General features: G+C 41.3%; 1 protein-coding gene and 1 long non-coding RNA gene across 11 annotated transcripts in view; one reads left to right on the forward strand and one right to left on the reverse strand.

The window, feature by feature from the left end:
- Positions 1–24,041, reverse strand: part of LOC307208299 (transducin beta-like protein 3) — a gene marked incomplete at its 5' end in the record, with an annotated part of 171,556 nt that overhangs the window by 32,712 nt on the left and 114,803 nt on the right. For 2 of the 4 annotated variants that reach the window (XR_013835048.1, XR_013835050.1), the window contains 2 exons: positions 732–798; positions 17,261–17,361. The exons of 1 other annotated variant lie outside the window; for it this stretch is intronic. Of the gene's footprint in view, positions 1–731; positions 799–17,260; positions 17,362–22,874; positions 22,975–24,041 lie in introns of those variants that run through there. One more of the 4 variants, XR_013835047.1, reaches the window with a different exon arrangement.
- The window catches only part of LOC307208316, a 116,160-nt gene that overhangs the window by 1,272 nt on the left and 90,847 nt on the right, over positions 1–24,041 (forward strand). The window lies entirely within an intron of this gene.

A 24,041-nucleotide genomic window follows, 5' to 3' on the forward strand; every position in this document is an offset into this window, starting at 1 on the left:
ACAGTCACACTTTTGAATCTATTTTGCTCTGAGATTCTGGTCTACAGTACCCTTTTTATTTTAGTTTACTCACTGTAAAAAAATATTGCTTGTTATGAAAAAGAGTTAAGATGCTATAAAACACACTTGCATATTTGCAAAACAACAGGGGATCCAAAAATGGTGGATTGATATTTTATGGATTTAGCAGAAATGTTATAAGGAGTTAAGCATATATAAGTATTTTAGTTTTAATGTTAAAATAAGGTTAAAAAAATATGTTATTTATAATATGATAGAGAATAGAGAAAGATGGAAAGGATTTGCTGAAATAACTAGTAGAAGTGGAATACAAAAAGGGAGGTGAGAGGAGGTCGAGGAAACAAGGGAATGAAAGAAAGAGTATTGAAAAGGGGGGATGTTTTTTTAAAAAATAGTTTTTGTTTTGTTTTATTTAGGGTTAGGGTTAGGGAGTGGGTTTGGTTTAGTTTAGTTTAATGTGTTTAGTTTAATGGGTTTAGGTTGTGTTTTGTATTGTTTATATATTGTATTGTATTGTCTTTTATTCTTTTTTCTTCTTCTTTTCTCTTTTGTTTTTTCTCTTCTGTCTTTTTTCTTTTTAAAAGTAATAAATATTATTTAAAAAAAATAAAAATAAAACACACTTCTTAATGTACACTAGTCTTTGTTGCCTTCCAGATGTTTTGGACTACAACTCTCATCAGCCTGAGTTGAAACAAGCCAAGTCCTACCTTGCGGGGAGTCCTCAATCATAGCTTTGTCTGAATTCACTCACTGGCGACACGTCCCCAACCTTCCCTGTGAAAGTAAGATGAGACTAAAATCATGCTGTGGTAGAACAATGATTAAAAGGAAAAATGAGATTCTGAAGCTCATTTTTCTGTAGAGTAAGTGCTCTGTAATACACATCCAGACAGGGGTACTGATACCCAACGCAATGGAAATGTCTGTTAGAGTGGCTCCTAACTGCTTATCCATTTAAAAAATTAACATTTAGATTAAAATTAAATTTTTCTCCAAAACCAATCCAGTGCTGCTAAGGTCAGGTTAGCTAGCAAATCTAATTATTTTAGAAATGCAGCCAACTGAATGCATTATAAATAACAACACATTTCCATATTTTTCCATTCCTGATGGGGGTGACAATACATACATGACTTGGAAGTCTTTTAATGACAGCATGGGGAAGTACTTTGGTACTTCAGAGACAGCATTAGCAACCAGTCCACAGGTGTGATTATTTTATATATTTAAAACAGCTAAAACAAATGAACGGAGATGAATATGACAGCAGCAGAAGAGTCCTGCTAACAGTCCTTCTAGTCCAGCATTTAGTTTGCCACAATGGCCAATCAGATGGTTCTAGGAAGCCCACAAGCAGCGCATGGAGATAGCCCACATTTACAGTTATTGTGCAACAACTGGCAATCAGAGGCACTGCGTCCGCACCAGTGTTTTGGGAGTCCCTTTTGGTAAAGCACACTCTGTCAGCTTCCCCCCCCTCCCTGAATCTACCTCCTCCTGTCACCACGTGTAGCTGCTTCTGTTCTTCCCCATTTCTTTCACGTTGCTTGCCAGGCTGAGACCCACTAAGCACACAAGCAATGGCATAGAACCATAGACTCATGTACTGCTCCTCTTCCCAGGGGCATAGTACTGTCCACAGGTGCCTGGGGCAGGTGCGTGTCCAAGTGGGGACAGAGTATGCTTACCCATCCCTCGCCGCTGCCAGCGCTGGGCAGGGGCAGAGTGTGGAAGGTGCTCTTCACAGTGTTATTATTGTTGCTAATTTCCTTTGTATAGTGCTTTATATTTCAAAGAAAAAAATCTCAAAGTAGTTTACAACTTGCATTAAAACATCAAATAAAACAATCTAGAATAAAACATTACAGGAGAAAGTCAACTATAAAGTATACATTCAAAGCAAAAATAATTAGCAGGAAACTAAAATGCTATCTTAAAGATTTCGAAATAAAACATTACAAAGGAGGTCAACTACAGAATGCACATTTAACACAGCAAAGTTAACAAAAAAAATCTTCAAAAGAAAATGTTACTAAAGGAAGTCAAATATGCACATTTAAAACAGCATAATTAGCAAGAGACTAAAAATATTACTTTAAGTGTAGAACATATCTGCTACTGTTGCTGCCAACCCTGCCAATGGTGGTTCATGGCGGCTGTGGATGCTCAGGTTCGATGACCTGTTTCTGAACTAAGGAACAACCAATATGGTCTCTGGCTTCTTCAGCAGCCTCAGCTTTTGTAGCTGGAGTCAGTCAGGGCTTCACCCTCCCAGGCCAGGTGGGAAAAGGCCTGCAAGGCAGGAAGCAGCTGTTCTAGGACTCACAGCCAAGATGATTTCTGGCCTTTTGCTAATGATTCTGAATTGTTCAGGGTCATTTAAATAAAGACAGATTGTGGTGAGCTCTAAAAGGACCTCTCTAAACTGAATGAATGGGAGGTAAAATGGCAAGTGCAATTCAATGTAAACAAGTGTAAAGTGTTGCATGTTGGGGCAAAAAACCATAACTTCACATATACACTCATGGGATATGAACTGGTGCTAATGGACCAGAAACAAAACCTTGAAGTCATACTAGATAGCTTTATGAATATGTTGACCCAGTGCATGACAGTGGTGAAAGAGGCAAATTCCATGCCAAGGATCATTAGGAAAGGAATTGAAAATAAAACTGCTGGTATAATAAAGCTGTTACACAAATCTATGTTGTAACGGCATTTGAAATAATGTGTATAGTTATGGCCACCTTACTTCAAAAATGGATATTGTAGAGTTGGAAAAAGGTTCAAAAAAGGGCAGCCAAAATGATGAAGGGGATGATAGACTCCCTTATAAAGAAATGTTGTAGCATTTGGGACTTTTTAATTTAGAGGAGACAAGAAAAAGTTGACATGATAAAAGTTTATAAAATTATGCCTGGCATGGAGAAAGTGGATAGAGAAAAGTTTTCCTTCCTCTGTCATTACAGTCATACCTCTTGTTACGTTCGGTTCAGGTTATGTCCTTTCAGGCTGCATCCCGCGGCGACCCGGAAGTACCAGAAAGGGTTACTTCCGGGTTTCGATGCTTGCGCATGCGCAGATGCTCAAAATGACGTCACGTGCATGCACAGAAGTGACGAATCGTGACCTGCGCATGTGCAGACGCGGGTTGCGTTCTGCTCATGTTGCGAGCGAGGCTCCAGAACAGATCCCGTTCGCAACCAGAGGCACCACTGTATAGTAGAACTCACTGGCATCCAATGAAGCTGAATGTTGGAAGATTCAGGATGCTAAGATTCAGAGGGTGGGTTTGTTTAGGGAAGTTTTGAATATTTGATGTTTTATTGTGTTTTAAATATTTTGTTGGAAGCTGCCCAGAGTGGCTGGGGAAACTCAGCCAGATAGGCAGGGAAGAAGAAGAAGAAGAAGAAGAAGAAGAAGAAGAAGAAGAAGAGGAGGAGGAGGAGGAGGAGGAGGAGGAGGAGGAGGAAGAAGAACAACTTATTTACAAAGCACTTAGTTAAACTATGGAACTTTCTTTCGTAGGAGGCAGTGATGGCCACCAACCTAGATGGCTTTAAAAGAGGATTAGACAATTTCACAGAGGCGAGAGCTATCAGTGGCTACCAGCCATGATGGCTATGCTCTGACTCCAAGTGTTGGACACTTCTGAATATCAGCTGCTGGAAACCACTAGGGAGAGTGTTCTTGTGCCCAAATCCTGCTTGTGGGTTTCCCACAGGAATCTGGTTGGCAATTGCAGGAGCAGGTTGGGCCACTCACCTGATCCAGGAGGCTTTTCTTATGTTCTTATGCATAACTTTAATAAAGTTCGATTGCATCCTCTCTTAACTCCCCAAACATAATCCTTACTTTAAAATACTCAAGTACCCTGATCATTCGGGTTGCCCCTTTCTGCACCTTTTCCAACCCTGCAATATCCTTTTTGAGATGCAGCAATCAGAACTGTACACAGCATACTATGTGATTTGTTGTTGTTTAGTCGTGTCCGACTCTTCGTGACCCCATGGACCAGAGCACGCCAGGCCCTCCTGTCTTCCACTGCCTCCTGCAGTTTGGCCAAAGTCATGCTGGTAGCTTCGAGAACACTATCCAACCATCTCGTCCTCTGTTGTCCCCTTCTCCTTGTGCCCTCCATCTTTCCCAACATCAGGGTCTTTTCCAGGGAGTCTTTTCTCATGAGGTTGCCAAAGTATTGGAGCCTCAGCTTCAGGATCTGTCCTTCCAGTGAGCACTCAGGGCTGATTTCCTTCAGAATGTAGAGGTTTGATCTTATTGCAGTCCATGGGACTCTCAAGAGTCTCCTCCAGCACCATAATTCAAAAGCATCAATTCTTCGGCGATCAGCCTTCTTTATGGTCCAGCTCTCACTTCCATACATCATGTGATAATCCCTCCCAATTACTACTGTTTCTCCTAAGATGGGGGTTGGATATATATAAAGGAAGAAAGCACCCTCCCAGTTTGATGTGATTCAGATTCCTAAGCTGTACTGGATATAAATTGTGAACTGGGTTTTGCAAAGAGTTTTACAAAAACAAGACTTGAAAGTTACCAGCACCAGCAGTGCTATTTTTCCAGAAGAAGAGGTGCCAGAACTCATCACGAACACCACTCTTGCTCTCTTATAATGGCAATGGCACCCACCTGAGAAGTGCCGGAACTGAGTTTCTGTGAGTTACGGCTGGGGAAAAACCCGTGAACAAAAGTGAGATAAAGTTATCTTTTTAGAGATTCATTTCTGTGCTCTAGAGCCTTGTAGACAATGTAATTTTAAAAATAATAATTGAAAAGAAGGGTAGCTAAGCATATGGGGGAAGAATCTAATTGTCTCAACAGACTCATAAAGGTTGTCAGTTTTGAGGTGATGCTGATGCCAGCCTAGTTTCACTAACCTTAAAGCCATTTTCAAGCGAGCTGCAGAGAAAGCAGATCAGCAGGAAATAATATCAGTGACTCAGCACTCTGCAGCAATGACCAGCAGGGTGCTTGTGCAGAGTCATCAATTTCCTCTCTCTTGATAGGGAGTGGCAGCTCCATTCACACTGCGGAAAAACCTTCTTCCCACACATCATTGTAGCAGACATACACACACAAAAGCAAGCTTCACTGTCAGCAATTCAGATGATGGGTGGGTTGGTTGGTTTGTTTTGCAGATTTAGAAAACTGGAGCATCTATAGCTTATGTATGATATAACTATACTTTGAAAGTAAATGTGTTCAGCAAAGACAAGTCTTCTTGTATGAAAGGGACAAATAAAATTATCATTAGAAACTACTCGTCTATAAATATATAAAATATATAAATATATAAAACTATATCTATATCTATCTATCTATATATATGTAAATATAAATATAAATATAAAACTAAATGTAGTTTTCTATTTAACCTTATAAGCAAGTTTGAAACAAAAGATATGACTTTAAATGTGCTTTTTTTCATTCCCCATGTCTGAAAATGTGCTCATAAAGCCACATAGCATGGGTAGCATGGATACAATCTGCCCAGAAATTAATGCCCCATAAAAAACAAGTGTCAGCTTTGGTTCATTAAAATGCAAGTTATCTTATACTTAAACACCTCAAAAAGACTTCTATATTGTAACTATCAAACAAAATGGTAGAAGGGCATTACAAGAAAACTGTCCTTTTATGGCCTTTCTCTTGAATATTTTTTAAGACTGGAAATGGGAAGCACCAGAGATATAATCAAAGAATGAATCTGGGACATAGAATTCCAAACTGATTTTACCCAATCTTTTAAAATCTATAAATCTCTACACGAAGCCCAAAGATCCCGTCCAGCAAATTACTTAAGTGCCCTGGATAACCCTAAAGTATTGTTGGGCATTTTCCAGAGCCAGTTTTAATGCTCGCACTTTAGAACTACTAGAGGGCAGATATCATGACATCCCAGTTGAACAAGATTACATCCATACAACTCTAATGAGATTGAATCCATTGGGCACGTTCTTCTATACTGCCCGTTGTACTGTGATACCCGAAGACAGCTAATTTTACCATTATTAAGGAAATTACCGGTACCTGGCCACACAGAGGAAACTTATGTTAAATACCTTCTTGCCAATAAAGATCTGGATATCATCAGGCCTATTGCGAAATTCTGTTTTGTAGCAACGAGGACAAGACAGGCTGTGGTGACAGCGATGGCCGGAAAATGAGTACTGATTTTAATCTACGGAATACAGATTTTAGCTGAAGGAGTGTTATTTTTAATGTAAATAAGTTTATAGGGAATTTTTAATTACTTTTGCTTCTTTATGCAGTTGTACTGTATGTTGTTGTTATTAACTCTGCTGTCTGGTCTTTGGCTGCAATGAAGATTGATTGATTGATTGATTGATTGATTGATTGACTGACTGACTTACTTCTATATTGGAGTTTGGGGTAATCAATACATTTAAGTTTTGTTAATCAGGTGCGGGTGATAAACTAAGACGTTCAAAAATATCAGCTAGATACACTTGTAAACACAATCCTAAACATGTTTACTCAGAAGTAAGCACCTCGGGATTCACTAGGACTTTATCAATAGTATGCACTCAGGACTGCCATCTTATGATTAAAGCCTGTAAAAATGGATCATGGTTGACTGAAATGCACTCGTTAGAAAAGCAAAATATTGAATTGGAAGACTTACATCTATCATGGGCTGAGCAAGATCCAGCTACTCAGCTCCGCACCTACCTCAAAGAACTTTTGTTGACTAGGAGGAGGTAAAAGGGCAAAACCAAGGAAGACCAAGGATACAGGCAGGACTTGAATAATCCTGGCACCACAGAGACACTCAGTCATTTCTGTTCTTGTTACCAGATCTGAATGAAATTCTTACTGTAATAATTGTTTATGAGTTTATGAGCCAGACTGAGAACTTCACAGGGTTCTAAATCAGTGATCTAATTTAATTAAATAAATTTATTAGAAGGGCCATTTCTTCACCTTGATATTGTGTGTGTGGCAGAAATGAGAGCAGCCATCCAGTTCAAGGGGGGGGGGATCTTACAGTTCAGGTTTTTTCACTGTCTTTGACAATTTTAGCAAAATCTCACAAGCCCCTTTTCCCCCACTCAGAGGCTGTCTGAACCGGAGGTAAATTACCCCTTTGGCACAGCAACTGTCCTGGATTTTGGGGTGTGCCCTCAACTGGCAAATTACATTTTCAAAGTTAACTCAGCTGCACACTAGAAACTCCTCTTTGATCGTTGGCTGCCCTTTCCTAGTAGGCATGAGTCCATTAAAGCTTGTTTGTTTTACAAAGTGATCTCATCTCTTGACTACAATGGTTCCTTATTAGAATTGGGCAGAGACCATGAGTTTTTGGTGTGCGTAGATTTTCTCAAATACTCACAACAGCAGGTTTGCTACTCCTTCTGTATTTATTTAAAGCTGCACTATTTAAAGAGACCCAAAACAAGGGTTGCCTTCTGTTGGGACCCTTCCATATAATCAACTTTGCAGGTGCTTACTTATGTCCAATGCAGAGGGCGGCAGAACCAGGGTCACTCACAACCATCTTTCCCAGATAAGAACCATTTAAACCACTCTGCCAAGCATACAACTACTTCCCATTGTTCCTGGGGTTGTGTCTATAATATTACTGCAACACATTATATGTAGTGCTGCATCTGAAGACAGTCTGGAAACTTCAGCTAGTTGCTCACTGGGGCAAGGCGGTTTGAGAATATCACACTGATTCTGCCTCGACTGCCCTGGCTGCCAGTTAGTTTTCTGGTCCAATTCAAAGTGCTGGTTTTGAGCTATAAAGCTTTAAATGACTCAGGACTACAATAGCTCAAGGACCGCCTGTCTCCATATGAACGAACCTGGACCCTGTGATCACCATCTGAGGCCTTTCATTGTGTGCCTCTCCGAGAACATGAGAATGGGCCTTTTCTGCAGTTGCTCCCCTTTTGTGGAATACTCTCCCCAGGCAGGTTCATTACACCCCTTTAGGCACAAGGCAAAAATGTTCCTCTTCAACCAGGCCCCTTTAAATGTGTTGCGGGAGGGGGTTTGTCACTTTTCTTATTTTTTATGTATTTTGTGGTTTATATATTGTAATTTTATTATGTGAACCACCCTGAGAGTGATGGATAAAGGGCAGTATACACATTTTAATAGTAATAGTAATAATAGTAATAGTAATAATACCATCCATTGAAACAAGTTTCAAATCCATTTTTATAGCTCTCATCTAGGAAATAAGAGAAATCCAGCTCTATAAAGCTGCTAGCAATCTAGAACTCAATTTTCTCCCCCCTCACAGAACAGTTGCCATGGTTCTTTGGAAGAAGTCATGGCAGTTAAAGTGGTTCTGAACTGAATTAAATAGGCCGCAAAAGTCACACAAAGGGGCCAAGAGATTTTCTGCTTGTTCTGTGCTTTCTAGACATGGGTCTGAGCGGTTCAGCGGCAGGCAGCAGGTTTTCCCAGGAGAATGAGCCAGGGCAAATGGAAAACCACTTGGACCTGTGCTTTTGGACAAGTGAAGTGTGGATCAGCCCTCAGTCATACTGAAAACAGCTTTGTGAACAAGAATATTCTGTTCTCTTCTAGTTTACATGGAGAGGGGAATCAGAGGTTGCTATGGGTTTAGTTTGTTTGTTTTTTTACATCCCATCAAAACAACTTAAAAATGTCCAGCCATTAAGTTTGATTACTTCTATTGATGAGGTAGGATAGAAGTCTTTCACAAGTGCAGCTGGGCACTATTCTGGATCACATCCTTTGAAATGAACAGTGAGATGATTTGGTCCTGGTAGCAGGAGAACCCGCATGACTGGGTAAGTTAAATTGGACAGCTTTTTAGCATGCAGTCAAATGGATAAATCAGACCGATGAATGAATCAATGGCTCAGATAAGAAAAATGGGATTAAAATGTTCAAAGAACTATTTGTATCTTGCATCTATTAGCATGAAACAGTTTGGTGCAAGTGTGGGACGGATGGACGGGGAGCAGAGAGCACATTACTTGAAATAATACTACAAAGTTCAGTTACTACTATAAAAATGTGTTTCTCCAGCCCTTTGAGTGGTTTTAAAAGTTGTCTGTGCCAGAATAGAAAGTTTCCATTGCCTCATACAATCTGTCAAGGAAAACTCAGATCATATTGTTTAAATCATCTTTTATTAATATCTTCCTACATTTAAGAGATCAGAACAGCTTAAAGCTAGCCAAAAGTGGAAGTGGGGAAGCTGGAGGGAATAAAAGTGCTTTTATAACTGCACCAGGGAATTAGTACTTGACAAAGGCTGTGCTTTTCAGATTGCTTTTCTCTGAGCTAGTCCCATGGAGGCAAATGGGGCTATTCTGGACTAAGTGGCTTGAAGGCTGCAGTGATAGGCAGATAATATTAACAAGGGTCTGTCTCATTCTTCCACTGAAATCACAGAGAGCAGCATCAGCAGTGACTCTAAAATATAGCATACTTGATGTTGTTTTCACACTTCAGCAAAGTACAAATAAATAACAGAAAGAGCAGCTAAAAATTAGTAAAAATGGAACACCCATGTAAATAATAACTATGGAAAAGGGGGGGCGGGACATTAATTTTCTGTTATAATTTAAAAGGCATTTTTTCGGTTATTGTTATTTCCAAAGGAAAAAATGTGGGGGAAAGATTTCAGTGGAATAAGGGTGATAGCCAAGTAGAAGAATACCATGCTTTGTTCATACACGTTCCTAGCCAATAGTGATGCAAGAAATCATGCATTTGTGTGTTTGCTACTTTGTACTTGAACTTCTGGCAATATCCTGCTGAGTCTCTATGCTGCAGCTTAGAAAAAACTTTTACCTTTCCACCTGCTGTCTCTTTAGTGCCTTTGGAGGGACAGCGTTTTGGACTTGGTTCTGGTAACAAGGGGAAGGGGCCAAGCCTATGCCAAAAAATGGGCGAAGACATGCCAAAGTCATGTTTCAGTGTGTCGTTTTGATTCAAAATGGCGGCCTGCATCCAAATATCAAGGAAAAGCACTGCATCCACCTCAGGAACCCTTGTGCCAAATTTTGTGACGGTATCTTGAGAAGCTGCCAAACACATAGAGAATAAACAACCCAACAACCAGACATTCAGACAAAGCACTTTCCAAAATATATAGTAGGCTAGTCTGGTAGCCATAGGCTGAGGAAGTGGGTGAGGAAGTGGGTTGGTGGACTGCTCCATCCCTCCTCTGCAGCCAACACAAAAATGCAGCTCTCACTCCCTGCCAGCCCCTGGTAGGCCTATGATGCACAGACTGATAACTGTTGAGCAGTGGCGTAGCGTGGGGGGTGCAGGGGGGGCCGGCCGCACCGGGCGCAACATCTGGGGGTTAGGGAAATCCACGGGTTAGGGGGCGCAAATCCACGGGTTAGGGGGCGCAAATCCATGGGTTAGGGGGCGCAAATTACTTGCCTTGCCCCGGGTGCTGATAACCCACGCTACGCCACTGCTGTTGAGTGCTTATTTATAAAGCTGTGTTAGCATCACTGTTAATATCTAAACTGAATAAATGATTCTGCAAGATACACTTGAGTTACAGGAGGCTTTTCTATGTAAATAGAAATTTGATCAGGTTTAAAATATGAATATTTGCACCTTACCTACAAACACAGGGTTCTATCCAACACAAGTCCTACGCAGAGTTGAAATTAATGGACATGACTAACTTAAGTCCATTAGTTTCAATGGGCCTACTCTGATTATTGTAGCATAGGCATTGTGTCTCCACCTAACAAAAAATAAACTGCTCTGGTATGCCCAGTAACTTTCAGAAATGCTTCAACCTATCAAAGTCAAAGGACGCTTCATTCTTGTTTGCTACCTTTTTGTGAGTGTTGGACTGGGACAAGGCAGAGGGAAGCAAGAAAGGAACAACACTGAAAAGAAGAGTGGAAAACAAAATTTTGCAGCGTTTCTGTATTTTGCATGTTTCTGTATTCCAGAACTTCAACTACAACCTGGTAGAAAGCTGCACAACAGGACTCACATCTGATTAAACATACGTAGGATTGGACTGTTAACCTTACAAACGGTCATGTATTAATGGGTAATTATAAAAAAGATCCTTTATGGGAATATTTAAAAATAGGTTTAAAAAGTAATGGTTGCCAACAAAGAGATAAAAGGCCTGGTTGTAAAAATGGAATAACACTCTAAATAATACTCTGTTTAATTGCAAATCAACATGGTTTAGTGATCAGAGCTGCACCATTGTTTAGGAAACTCTGAAAAAGTACCACTGGGAAACTTGATTTAAACATTTATTTATATCAGGGTTTTTCCTTGCTGGTTTAAATAGCCTTGATTCAAAGCAATTTACCCTGTTCACAAGATAGGGCTGCAATTTCACTTCCATTTTGCACTTGGATGCAGAAAACCTGAGTTTAAATTCCTGCTCAGCTCAGCAGCTCACCTTTGAAATTTTTCTCTTCCTCTGCCTAGCCTACCTCAAAGGGTTGCTAAAAGATGCAAAAATATTCCTTCAAGCTTGTTGTCGAATGATAAAATACAAATGTAACAAATGGCAATATTTATGTCTACATCCATGTAAAAAAAAATATAGGGGTACTCCTACTCACAGGTAGCCCCACTGAAAATAATGGACATGACTAACACGCAGCTATTAATTTCAATGGGTCTACTGTGAGTAGGACTTAGATGGATACATGTCGTAGACAAACTCCATAGTCTATACAGTTGCTTCAACAGCCACATAGTGTAGCTGGTGTTACTTAAATATCAAAGCCAGCTCTAGAGCTGCATGACTGAAAACTGAAGCTCAGTGTGAACAAGTAGAGGCAGGCAGAAGGCCCCTCAAGAATGGCTAGAGCAGCAATGTACAAATGTAACAATATATTTTAAATGTTCAATGTCAGAGGTAAGAGAAAAATTACATTATGCACCAGCAATACTGTAGAAGTATCTACAAAGGTTTCATCCAATTTTAGATTAAAGGTTCGGACAACTTTGAGTGTAATCCCAATCCACAGCACTCTTGTTCCTTGCGAAGACTGCACAATTCGGAGTTCTTCCCTCTAGCAACAATGTGCTAGCTCTCGGTAAATCAGAAATGGCTTAATGAATTTAAATCATTTTCTGGCATCCTGATTGTTGAAACTGGATGTTCCTGCCATTTCAGATCAATTAAGATCTATAAAGGAAATGTTTGTTTAACCTTTATGATGCTTCTCATTTGCAATTGCATCATACGTTATGAATTGTGGGCAAAAGGAAAGGCAATGTGTAAACCAGCATGCATACAAAACTGTTCACACACACCTGGAGAGCATGGCACCTTTTAGAAAGCCTGCATGATCCACTGAAGTGATCTAGATGTTCGAATATGAGTAAAAAAACACCCATGTGGAGCAGAGAAACATGTTCAAATTCTATTCCATGCACTCTCCACTTCACAGAGCCACAGCTATATGGTATCCATGGTTTTCTATCACAACACTCATTCATAATTATTGCAGAAATATGAGTCTGACCCTGAATGAACTGGTAGCATTTCCTACTGAGTCACTAGTCCTATGTAGCAGATGCCCTTTGTAGCTGCACTTCAGAGGAGAATGAAAGAGCTGGATGGAGCAGGGCCAGCCCAAGTCATTTCAACACCTGAGACGAACCACAAAATGGTGCCTCCCTCCCTACCAGGGTGGAAGGGGTGAGAGAAGTTCTATATCAGGGACAAGATGGGGAATAAAGATCTACACTGGGATCTGCTGCCCCTATGGATCCTGCTGCCCCAGGCAGTCACCTCATCTTGCCTCATGGATGATCTGGCTCTCAGCTGGAGGAGGTATCATGAACATCTTGAAAGAGATAGTGAATGTATTGAAGACAATGCTTTGGGAAGAGTAGCCCATGACTCCAGGGTTGGTTAGGTGAGCAGAATTGCTCATTTTAATGCCTATAACTATTAAGTTTTTTAAAAAATCTTTAAATGGAAGTTGGGTCAAAGTGGATCCCCTGATCTTGCCATTGTTACATTGTTTTACTCATATCAACCCTAGCCTGAAATAGGTTTGTACTGCCATGACAACAAACCAAAACAGCTTAAGGATTGTTGTCCTACTCTACTTCTAGAAAAATGTTTGTGGAAAGGAAACTAGAGCCAGAACATTTTTTTTTGCAAGCAAGCAACATATGCACACCAAAGTCTGGTTTATAAATCTGTAGCATCAAATGATTGTTTGCTCCTCTTAGGACCCTAAGACATTAATCACCACAGCTACAATATTCATTAACATCTGACGCTAAGTCATGAGCAATAAAGATAATTAAGCATTGGTTTAGAGAATTACCAAGTGATTAAATGTATGTGCAAGCCACCTCTTAGGAGTACTGCACACATTGCATATTTTAAGTGCACACCCAAGAACTTCTAAGGATAAAAACAAGGTTTGTGAATACATAAAGTCCCAAAGGTACTGATTGAATGTATCCACTCTTAAGTGTATACTCAGATGCAGGTCGTTCTGCATAATGTGTGAAATGGCTCTCATTAGAAGTTTTAACAAATTTAGAAGTCTTAATTAATATACTTCTGAGTTTATCCTCCGAAACTTTATAAAACTGGGTTCTATAAAGGATGGGAGAAATAGTTGTAGGGACATGAAAATCCTGCGTTAGCTTTAAAGGATGCTTTCAAATCAGAGCTGAATCTGGCAATCCATGCAGGCTAGGAATCTATCTCCTGCTTGTCACATCTATATTAAATTATCCACTTTCTTTCCATTTTACAAGGAAAGATGTCAGTAGAACATTACTTATCTGTCAGGCTACAGGCCTTGGATGCTGAACAAAGTGCCAGAATCATGGCACTACAAGGCTGCAAATCTACCACAAAGGTATCAAGAGCAGGGGTTATGCAAAAGTTGTACCTAGGATGATTCTTGGAAGACAGTTTGCCAGCTGACTGTTCTGACTGGGGTTGTGTGTTTTTTTTTACCTGAGGTTATATTTAAATTTTACACAGCACCTGTGACCTGGAAAAGTGCCTGGGCTCTACTGATATCAGGCAGACACCTTCACTGTACTCTTTGGCACCTGCTGAAAAACATTTTTATTTTGATGAACCTACCCAAGTATCTAGAATGCTGATGTTTTTTAGTTTATTGGGGTTTTTTAAATTTTTTAAACATTTGTTTTAATTGCTGTTACCGATAATTTTATTGCCCCCCCCTTCTGTAAACAATTCTGAGGTCCTCCCCCAATCAAGTGGGATATAAATTTTAATGGCATAAATAAATAATAAAGTCCCAGTGTTTAGGATCTCAGTTCCCATACCTGCTGGGCTAAGCTGCCCTTAATTGCTGTGGGACTGCTCCATTCTTCAATGCACACTTCGCACATTATAGAAGGCAAACACTTTTCTCAGATATAGCTCTTCTGTGAGAGGACAGCTGTACTCATTTCAACCTCTGTGGTTGTTGATGTTGCGCGAACACTACACCCTTTACAGCACATTCAAGGCACATCTCCCCCCTCAAAGAATTCGGGGAACTGTAGCTTGTTAAGGGGTTGCTGGGAAATGTAACTTTTTGAAGGGTAAACTACAGTGGTCAGAAACTTTTAAGGGAAAGAGTATGCCTTGAATGTACTTTAAAGATATAGTGTGTACGCAGCAGCCTAAGTGCGTGCGTTCCACTACTGAGGGAGCAAAAGCATCCAAGCTACTGTAGCTGAGGGGAAAACTGCTGCCAAGGACAGACACATAGGAGTGTTTTTGCACTTGAGTTATAAACACCAGGAAGGGGTTCGTACTGGAAAAACAATGCTCACAAAATGGTATGGGCAGATGGAAGGAGTAACTGGGGTACTGGTTAATATATGAAAGGTACCTGCAACAATTGCACAGCCAACTTCAAAATCCTAGTTGCAATAGAAATGGTAGCAGTGGGTAGGGAGTGTGGATGCTAACAGTCACATTGCAATGTGATTTGAGTGATGGCTAAAACATGGCACCCTGGTAACAGAGGCCCTACCACAAAAGAAAAAAGATTTCTGGCTCTCCCTGCAACAGCAAATAAACCATCTAATCTCTATTATGCAAAAACATGTCCTTGGTGGGGACAGCACCTATTCAGTTGCCAGAAACAAGCAGTGTCGTTGCCAGCCTCAAAAAATGCTGACTGTGCAGAATGTGTCGCTTTCTTGTCCCTCCAAGTTATCCCCTTCCTTTTCAAGAGTCCTGTCAGCATTTTGTGCTTTGCGTAGCCCTTGATTACACACATGCTTGCAGCACTTGTTTGATCTTGTTTCCTTACCTGAGTCATGGTAGACTCATGAGATCTCTTTTCCTGCTGGTGACAAGGGCTTCCAACATTCCCTTTCTTTTCCTTCCAGGAGCCTCTCAATGTCTTAAATGCTGGCCACAGAAATGCTGCCGTTTGGTTCTTTCCACTTTCTCATCCAACACATATAGACTTCTTGCTGGGTGCTTTAGGGTTCATCAAAGCTCCTGGAGCCTCAAGCCATGCTAAACAAACTCGCCCCTCCAAATATTTGCCATTGTTCCTTCATTCTTCATCTTTAAAGAGACCCAGCACACTTTTTACTTTCCTGGTGCCTTCAGGGGATTGACTCAGGAATCTGTTTTTATTCTTTCCCCACTTAAAAAAAACACAGCCACACTCTTTCTTACATTTTTCTGAGATTTTATTAAGAGTTTATATTACATTGTGCATGCATAAATTGTTTTTATTGGTATTGTTGCTGCTGCTTTCTTATTTTAAGCTAAAACATGTAATAACTGGCTTGGGTCACAGCGCCCACAGGTTTCTCTGCATTATGGACATTTGGAAAAATGGACAAATGATGGTAGGCAGGCAGCCCAGTTCACGTGAAACCCATACACAGAAAACAGATTTTTGTGCATGTTTTCCTTACTTGATGGGTGGTTCTTTCATAGACAGACAGACAGACAGACAGACAGAAAGACGATAGATAGATGATAGATGATATAGATAGATGGTAGACAGATAGACGCAAGGTATTGGGTAGGACCTACCGTATTTTTCGCTCTATAACACGCACCTGACCATAACACGCACATCGTTTTTAGAGGAGGAAAACAAGGGAAAAAACATTCTGAATAAAACAGTGGATGTATCATTTTTGTGCTTCATGCTGTGGCCACAGACATGTGATCTGATGGTGAATTTGGGCTGACCCAATGCAAAAATCCTGAGAATCCCTGTGGATCCATGTTTTGTAACCACGTTTTTGCACCATTGCAGCCCCAGGCAACAGTGGGTGCGTGATTTTTGGGGGGCAGGCTGTAACCATGGACATGCTATGTGATCTGATGGTGAATTTGGGATGACTGAATGCAAAGATCCTGAGGATCCATGTAGATCCATGCTTTTTAACCACGTTTTTCCACCATTGCAGCCCCAGGCAACAGTGGGTGCGTGGTTTTTGGGGGGCAGGCTGTAACCATGGACATGCTATGTGATCTGATGGTGAATTTGGGATGACTGAATGCAAAGATCCTGAGGATCCATGTAGATCCATGCTTTTTAACCACGTTTTTGCACCATTGCAGCCCCAGGCAACAGTGGGTGCGTGATTTTTGGGGGGCAGGCTGTAGCCATGGACATGCTATGTGATCTGATGGTGAATTTGGGCTGACCCAATGCAAAGATCCTGAGGATCCATGCGGATCCATGCTTTTTAACCACATTTTAAGTGGGGAGGGAAGGAAAAACACAGAAGGGACAAGGAGCAGGAGAGGGGTGTGCAGAGAAGCAGCTGGCTAAGAATGCAGGAGAGGGGTATAGGGAGGAAAGGAAGGCAAAAGTTTTCCCTCACCTACCCACCCAAGCCAGCCAGCTCTCTCTCTCTCTCTCTCTCTCTCTCTCTCTCTCTCTCTCTCTCCCTCCTGCATGTTTTCAGCAGCACAGAGACACTCTTCTTTCCGCTCCACTTGCCCGGAGGGGAGGGGCTTTCCCTGCTCTTTGTTCCGTTTGAGCAAACACAGCAAGGAAACAGAGGTGGGTGGGCAGTAAGACCCTGAGGCAGAATGCCGGAAAGCAGCCGCTTCCTCTTTTCATGTTTCCCTTCTAGGAGACGCGCAATTTGATTTTTGCCTGCTTTTTTTTGCCTCCCCTTGCACTATTTGGCTCCAGGGACCACACATTCGCTCAATAACACGCACAGACATTTCTCCTTCCTTTTTAGGAGAAAAAATCTGCGTGTTATAGAAGGAAAAATACGGTACCTATTTGCACTGTACAGAGCAGATGGTGATGTACCATACTTTCCAGTCCATCTTGCACCAATGGGGGGAATCAAGGATACAGAGTAACAGCAGCTTTTTACCTAAAAGAAAAGCACTGGTTTAAAGTGTGGCACTTACTGTAACAACTTCATAGCACTTGCAACAGATAGGAAGAAATGGCAGCCTGTGGAAAACCTGTATTGCCATTTGTGCTGACTGAGCACTAAAGAGAAGTTTTCCTTGGGGATAAGCTGGGGAAGCAAAAGAACAAGTGTATAAACTCTTCATCCAATATGCCAGCTGCAACCTTACTTGGATGGAGATACTTTAGCTGCAATTACTGAAGGTCTGCTAACATTGGGCAATGTTAAAGTCTAAAAACAATTGGGCAATGTTAAAGTCTAAAAAATGTTAAAGTCTAAAAACAATCCAGAAGCTGCATCTGGTCCAGAATATTTCTGCAAGATTATCAACTGGGACTGGGACCATATTATGCCTATGTTTTGTCAGCTACATTCACTCCCAGTCTGTTTCCTGGCCTAATTTACAGTGCTGGGTTAATATTTAAAGTCCTAGCTGGCTTGGGACCAGGTTACCCAGAGGACTTCCTTCTCACAAATGGCCTTATGCTGCTCTAGCCATTGGGGAGGGTGTTTTTTGGTAGCGTCACCCCAGTAATTGCACAGCCTTCCCAGCAGCACCTTGTTGGTCATTTTGGCACTAGGATCAAATCTTTCTGTTTGCCCAGGCCTTTTATATAATTTACAAAGTCTGGGCCTCCTATCTTATAAGTCTGTGTTTTAATTTCAGGGGTGCAGTGATTTATGATTTTTTGTCCGTTGCATCCATGTATTTTGTGGTTTATTTTATTTATTTATGGATTGCTTCCTAGGAAGCATTTTTAATAGATTTAACAACACAGTAAAGCATTTCTAAACCAAATGCACATGTAAGGATAATTTTTGAAATTGCATATATAAAAATATACAAAGCCGACGGGAATAAAAACACTCCACTTAGAAGGCTTGTTGAAAGAAGAAAGTTTTCAACAGGCACTAAAAGACGATACAGATGGTGCCTGCCTGATATGAAATGGAAGGGAGTACCAAGGGGCAGGTGCTGTCACACTGTAGGCTTGATCAGATGGAACAGACCTCCTAATGATATGGTATCTGTGAGTTGGCCTCTCCTGCAGAGTGCAGTGATCAGTTGGGCATATAAGAGATTAGACAATATTTTGGGTTTAATTTTATTTATTTATTGTAAAAGCTTTATGCTACGGAGCAGCAAACCAATGTAGAATACAGAAAATATATTTGCAGACTGCCATTCTTTGGCACAATTGTCTTTGTACACACTAAGGATGAGATCATAACCCCACTTACCTGGGAGTAAGACACACTGAATTCAATAGGCACGCACAGGAATTTACTACTAGAAAACATCTTTCCCTGGCAATTAAAAGCTTCACACCCAGTGAACAGTTTGGGAGTATCTGGTGTACAAACTTTGATCTAACTGGATTTGGGCCTGACTTCCTTTTGATAAAAGGCCATATAAGCAATTAAGAATATTTTGTTAAAATAGAAGCTTTAAATAAAATCTCCAATCACTTCAGTTTTTCCTTATAGATGATATTTCTAAGAAGGAAAACACAATTCAATTGAAGCCCCACAGTCTTCAGCCCAGAGCCCACTCAGCCATTAGCCTCTGGTTCAGAAAAGGACAACCAGAATGATCAAGGGGATGGAGAGATTCCCCTATTGGGAAAACTGCAGCATTTGGGAATTTCTAGTTTAGAGAAAAGGCAAGTAAAGAAGTGACATGATAAAAGTTTATAAAAATATGCATGGCATGAAGAAAGTGGACAGAGAAAGTATTTTCTTTCTTTCTCTTCTAACACTAGAACTCGTGGAGATCCAATGAAGCTGAATGTTGGAGAATAAAAGAAAGTAATTGTCATGCAGCACATACTTAAGATATGAAACTCCTTCCCACAAGAGGCAATGATGGCCACCAACTCAGATGGCTTTAAGAAAGGACTGGACAAATTCAGGGACAATAAGGTTATGCTCTGCCTCCATGAGCCGAGGCAGTAACACTTCTGAACATCAGTTGCTGGAAACCTCAGGTGGATAGAGTGTTCTTGAGCTTTTGGGTTTCCAAAAGACACCTGAGTGGCCACACTAAGAACAGGATCCTGGACTAGATGAGCCACTGGCTAATCTAGCAGGGTCCTCTTATGCTTTTAATAGCTGCATTGCGCACAAGTAGTGGGGTGAGACAAGAAGTAGGGAAACAGCTTCATATTCACATTCGGAAGCTTTCGGGGAATGCATATCCCCATCAACACCATTTGTGTTGATAAATTAATGGGAGCTCAGATTCTACTTTTCCTGATCATCGTGAATAACCAACATCAACAATAACCAGCAACCTTGCCATTTGCAAAGAAAAGCAGGGTAGGTAGTATTTGTGCACCAGTTTGGAGATATGGAATTTGAAGGAAAACACATTCATTTGAACAGCATGAATGTTTGCCTAGGCAGTAAAAATATACTCCGCATAACCCCTCTCCAAGATGGTAAAGTGACAAATATGCAAAAGAAACACACATTAAATCTGCTGTGATTTGGCTGGAAGAAAACCTGGCAGCCTCTCCCTCTCTTGTAGATACAAAGGAGATTTTTTAAAAAGTTTGACTACATCAGAAGGCAAATACACTTGAGATTTTTATATTTTAAAAAAGGTTTTGCTCATTTAAAGACACACACAGCACATTAGCAGCTTCTGACTACGAATAAATTTAAACTGCCAGTCCATTATTTTAACTCTCCCCTAACCAGCTGTTGAGAATGAGATTTCCGTCCATTCTTATTCTCCCCACCAAATAGCTTACTGAGGTATGAAGTCTGAACATGAGGTTGAACTCTCACATCAACCCTAAACTCACTCTCACCTTCAGCCCAACAGTAGTCTGCAAAAATTGAAATAATAGCATATCAAGAAGATTTTGGGCATCACATGGCAGGACAGAGTCTCAAACAAACATGTGCCCTTCCAAGACCACATTCCTTTGGAGCCTTTGGAGGGTGCTAGGAACTATAATGAGTCACTCAGTTTGAAGTTGTCTGCCATCTGCTGAACTTGCGTATCTTAAGGATGCTTTATAGAGTGTGCGATATATGTTTATGTATATATATATATATTTATTGTATTCAGGCCCAGGACCAGTTGGTGCAGTGTGCAGTGTAATGCGTTACCATACAGAAGCTACATATAGATTCTGGCAGCTCCTAACTGTAGCCTCACAAGTCCCTCCATGCACAAGGCTTGAAATTCCAGTCCTTGCAATAAGTTGTCCTGCTTTCCATGACAATTTCTGCAGGCAGAGTGACCTAAATAATTTCTTTAACTTGCATAATTTGGTGCAATTTGGGCTCCCCCCCCCCAACTTTCATGCATAATGCAAATGGTCCCAAATATTTATTGCATTTCACAGCTTGAAAGCAGATTCACAATTCTAAAATATAATTAAGATAAAGGATCCAATACCTGAACATCCCTGGTCATCAAATGCCCACCCCAAGATAAACAAGTAAGATAAAATCTTCTGGTGCTTATAAAAGCTGCTCAGGATTTAGTAAACCTTCAAGAGAAACACCATGGTAGAACATCTCCCTTCTTCACCTCTGCGTATGAAGCACAGATAGTATTGTCAAGAGGGTGATTTTAGTCGATCTTAAAATATCTGAATTGGACCCAAGGGAGCTGAGCTGTCTTTCAGGTATGAAGAGCCATAGCATTAGCAGTTACAACTGGAAAGCTATTGGCAGCCAGCACTGGTATAATGCACTTCTAGCAATCCAGTCCCATAAGGAGACAGGTGGACACATTCTGCACTGGCTGCTGTCTCCAAACAGCCATTAAGGATAGCAATGTACAGAGCGTGTCTCAGCAGTCACAGCCTCAAGGTCATGGAAAGCATGAATGGCAGCTGCTGGTTCCAAATTGGGGGGGGGGGGGGGAGAGAGAGTTGAAGTTTTGCCACCAGTTGGTGAACATTTCCTCAGTGTGAAATTGCCACCACTGAAACAAATCCAAGAGCACAAGGCTGAGAAACCATGGGAGACTAAACAATACCGAGAGAGAGAGAGAGAGAGAGAGAGAGAGAGAGAGAGAGAGAGAGATGGAATGTTCTACTACAGGTTGATAGAACCAGCAGATCTTAATTATTTTTATCAGCATCCTTTGTCATTTTCTGCATCTGTTTCTCAGTAAAGGACAAACACATGTTGGCTCTTCCTTTATTTTCTTTCAAAAATATGTTGAAATAGCATCCAGAGAAGAAATGGCATTTCAATTTTTTAATCAGGGGAAGGGCAACAGCTAATTGGAAGAGCATATGTGAGAGATTTCTGGTCCAATCCCTAGCACCTCCAGATAGGGATGGACAAATTTCATTTTCTCATTTTCCAACCATAACAATTTGCATTTTTTAAAAAATCCTGATCAGTACAAATTTCTACTGACGCGTACTTTTGAATACAGTTTTAACTAATACAGTGGTACCTCAGGTTACAGGTGCTTCAGGTTACAGACTCCGCTAACTCAGAAATAGTACCTCTGGTTAAGAACTTTGCTTCAGGATGAGAACAGAAATCGCATGGCGGCAGTGGGAGGCCTCATCAGCTAAAGTGGTACCTCAGGTTAAGAACAGTTTCAGGTTAAGAACAGACCTCCAGAACGAATTAAGTTCATAACCAGAGGTACCACTGAATATACATATTTTGAAAGGAATCTTTCTTAATATAATACATTTTTATGTTATTTCCACTGATAAATGCATTTATTTTGAACACTTTCCCCTAATATAACAATTTTGGTGCATATTGTTTGGGTGGAGAATCACATCACAAATTTCGGAGAAGTGTAAATTTTGAAAGATAGCTGTTACTTTGGTTTTCATATTGGTTCAAGAAGTGCAAAATAGGCAGGTTTCCATTAAAATACACTCCAGATTGAATTTCTTCCCCGAGCTGCTGTCATAGACTGGCTGGATGCAGAGGAGTGGTGGGGAGGAACCATCTGGGGAACCCCTAGAGGAATATGGCACAGAGCCCGGGGAGTGGTGGTGGGACAACAATGAGAAGTCAGAGGGAGAAGAGGGAGCAGACTGGGAAGAGGCGGTGTTGGAAGCTGAAGGAGCAACAGGGTTTAGTGAGCAGGAAGAGGTTGTGGCAGACAGCAGTCAAGGATTAGAGGCAGAAGAGGAAGCTGGAGACGATGGGGGCCAAGAGGATGCAATAATGCAGGCTGCTGAAGGATCTGGGGGGGGGGTGTCCTCCCCCCCTGCTGTGAACAACTCGGTCTCTCAGAACATGCACAGAAAGGAACAGGGTGGACCAATGAGATACAAGGTGATGGAGCCTTGGGCTGCTGGGAAAGGAACTGGGGAGGACCCTTAGAGACCAGTGGGAATGCTGGGACCTTCAGTCCTTGCAACTGCCTCACTGGGGCAATACTTAGTGGGAAGGGTTGCTGTGACCACTAGGACTGGGCTGTTTTGGTTGCTTTGAATAAAGAGTTCACGAACAGTAGGTGTTTTACTGACTCTGGCTCCTGACAGCTGTCAGGCAGTGTCAATAATACTGAACTAGATGAGCTCCTGGCCTTAATTAGCATACAACTTCTTCCAAGAGATTCTCCACATCAGGAACATGGAAACTCCGCAATTTGATGAGCCATCTGTGTAGGGAACCATCCTAAACTTAAACAGGGGGAGGTACTTATCACAGGAACACCTGTGATGTCATCCCCATGGCATTTCTGCATTTCATACAGCCCTGAACACAATACCAATCTAAATGTAACAGTACCCGTAGTGCCTTCTCTATTTCCACAAAAATGAAGCATGGCTTTCCAACATGAAACACGGGAGTATTTTCATGCCTCAAGGAGTGGGTGGAAGCCCTTTGGCAGTGCTGGGATCTTTTACTTTGGAGAGTATTTTCAAGCCATATTGTGCTTACAGAGACTTTTTGATACCGCTCCAACAGAGGAGGGGGCTGCATATGCAATTCTTAAAATCCTTCCAAGGGAAAAAAGTTTTAAAATAAGAATTAAAGACAAAGAAGTAGCAGATACAGCTATGGCCAGAGGGGTATGTGCGTGTATGGGGGGGCGGAGAGCAGCAACCCCATCTGGCCACTTAACGGCATTTCCTATTAAATGCAGAAGAAAAGCAGGCCCTGCGCAATCACAATGAATTTACCAACTACAAATGTCCTCAACTGGCAGGCAAAGAAAGAAAGGATTGCCCCCTCTCCTGGTGGTGCTTAGTGCTGAAGGCAGCTCTCTCAAGCATGCCTGAACTCAGCACGGTTGCTCTCCCTTCATACTGGCTGACGTGAAGCAATCCTGCTTAGCCCTGGGTCCCTGATTTGTGCTCCTGAAAACCAGCTGGTCTTCAGGCGCTTTGGAAGCTTCACAAAACAACTTTGGCCAATTCTAAGCCTTTTGGTTGAGACCTGCCCTTAGCTTCATGACATCAAGTGTAGGGTGGGTGGCCATGCTTTGCCCAAAGTGGCCTCTATCAATGAATTGTCACATGTCACATTGGTCACATTACATTGGTCATGGGTCATATGACCCACTGCCATATAACCTTTTCTCCCCATTTTCTAATAATCATTACCATACATTTGACACTCGCCTATGAAACATTAGCTATTTCTGTATACAGTGGTACCTCGCAAGACGAAATTAATTCATTCTGCGA

The sequence above is a fragment of the Podarcis cretensis genome, assembly GCF_951804945.1.
Source record: "Podarcis cretensis genome assembly, chromosome: Z".
NCBI lineage: Eukaryota > Metazoa > Chordata > Lepidosauria > Squamata > Lacertidae > Podarcis > Podarcis cretensis.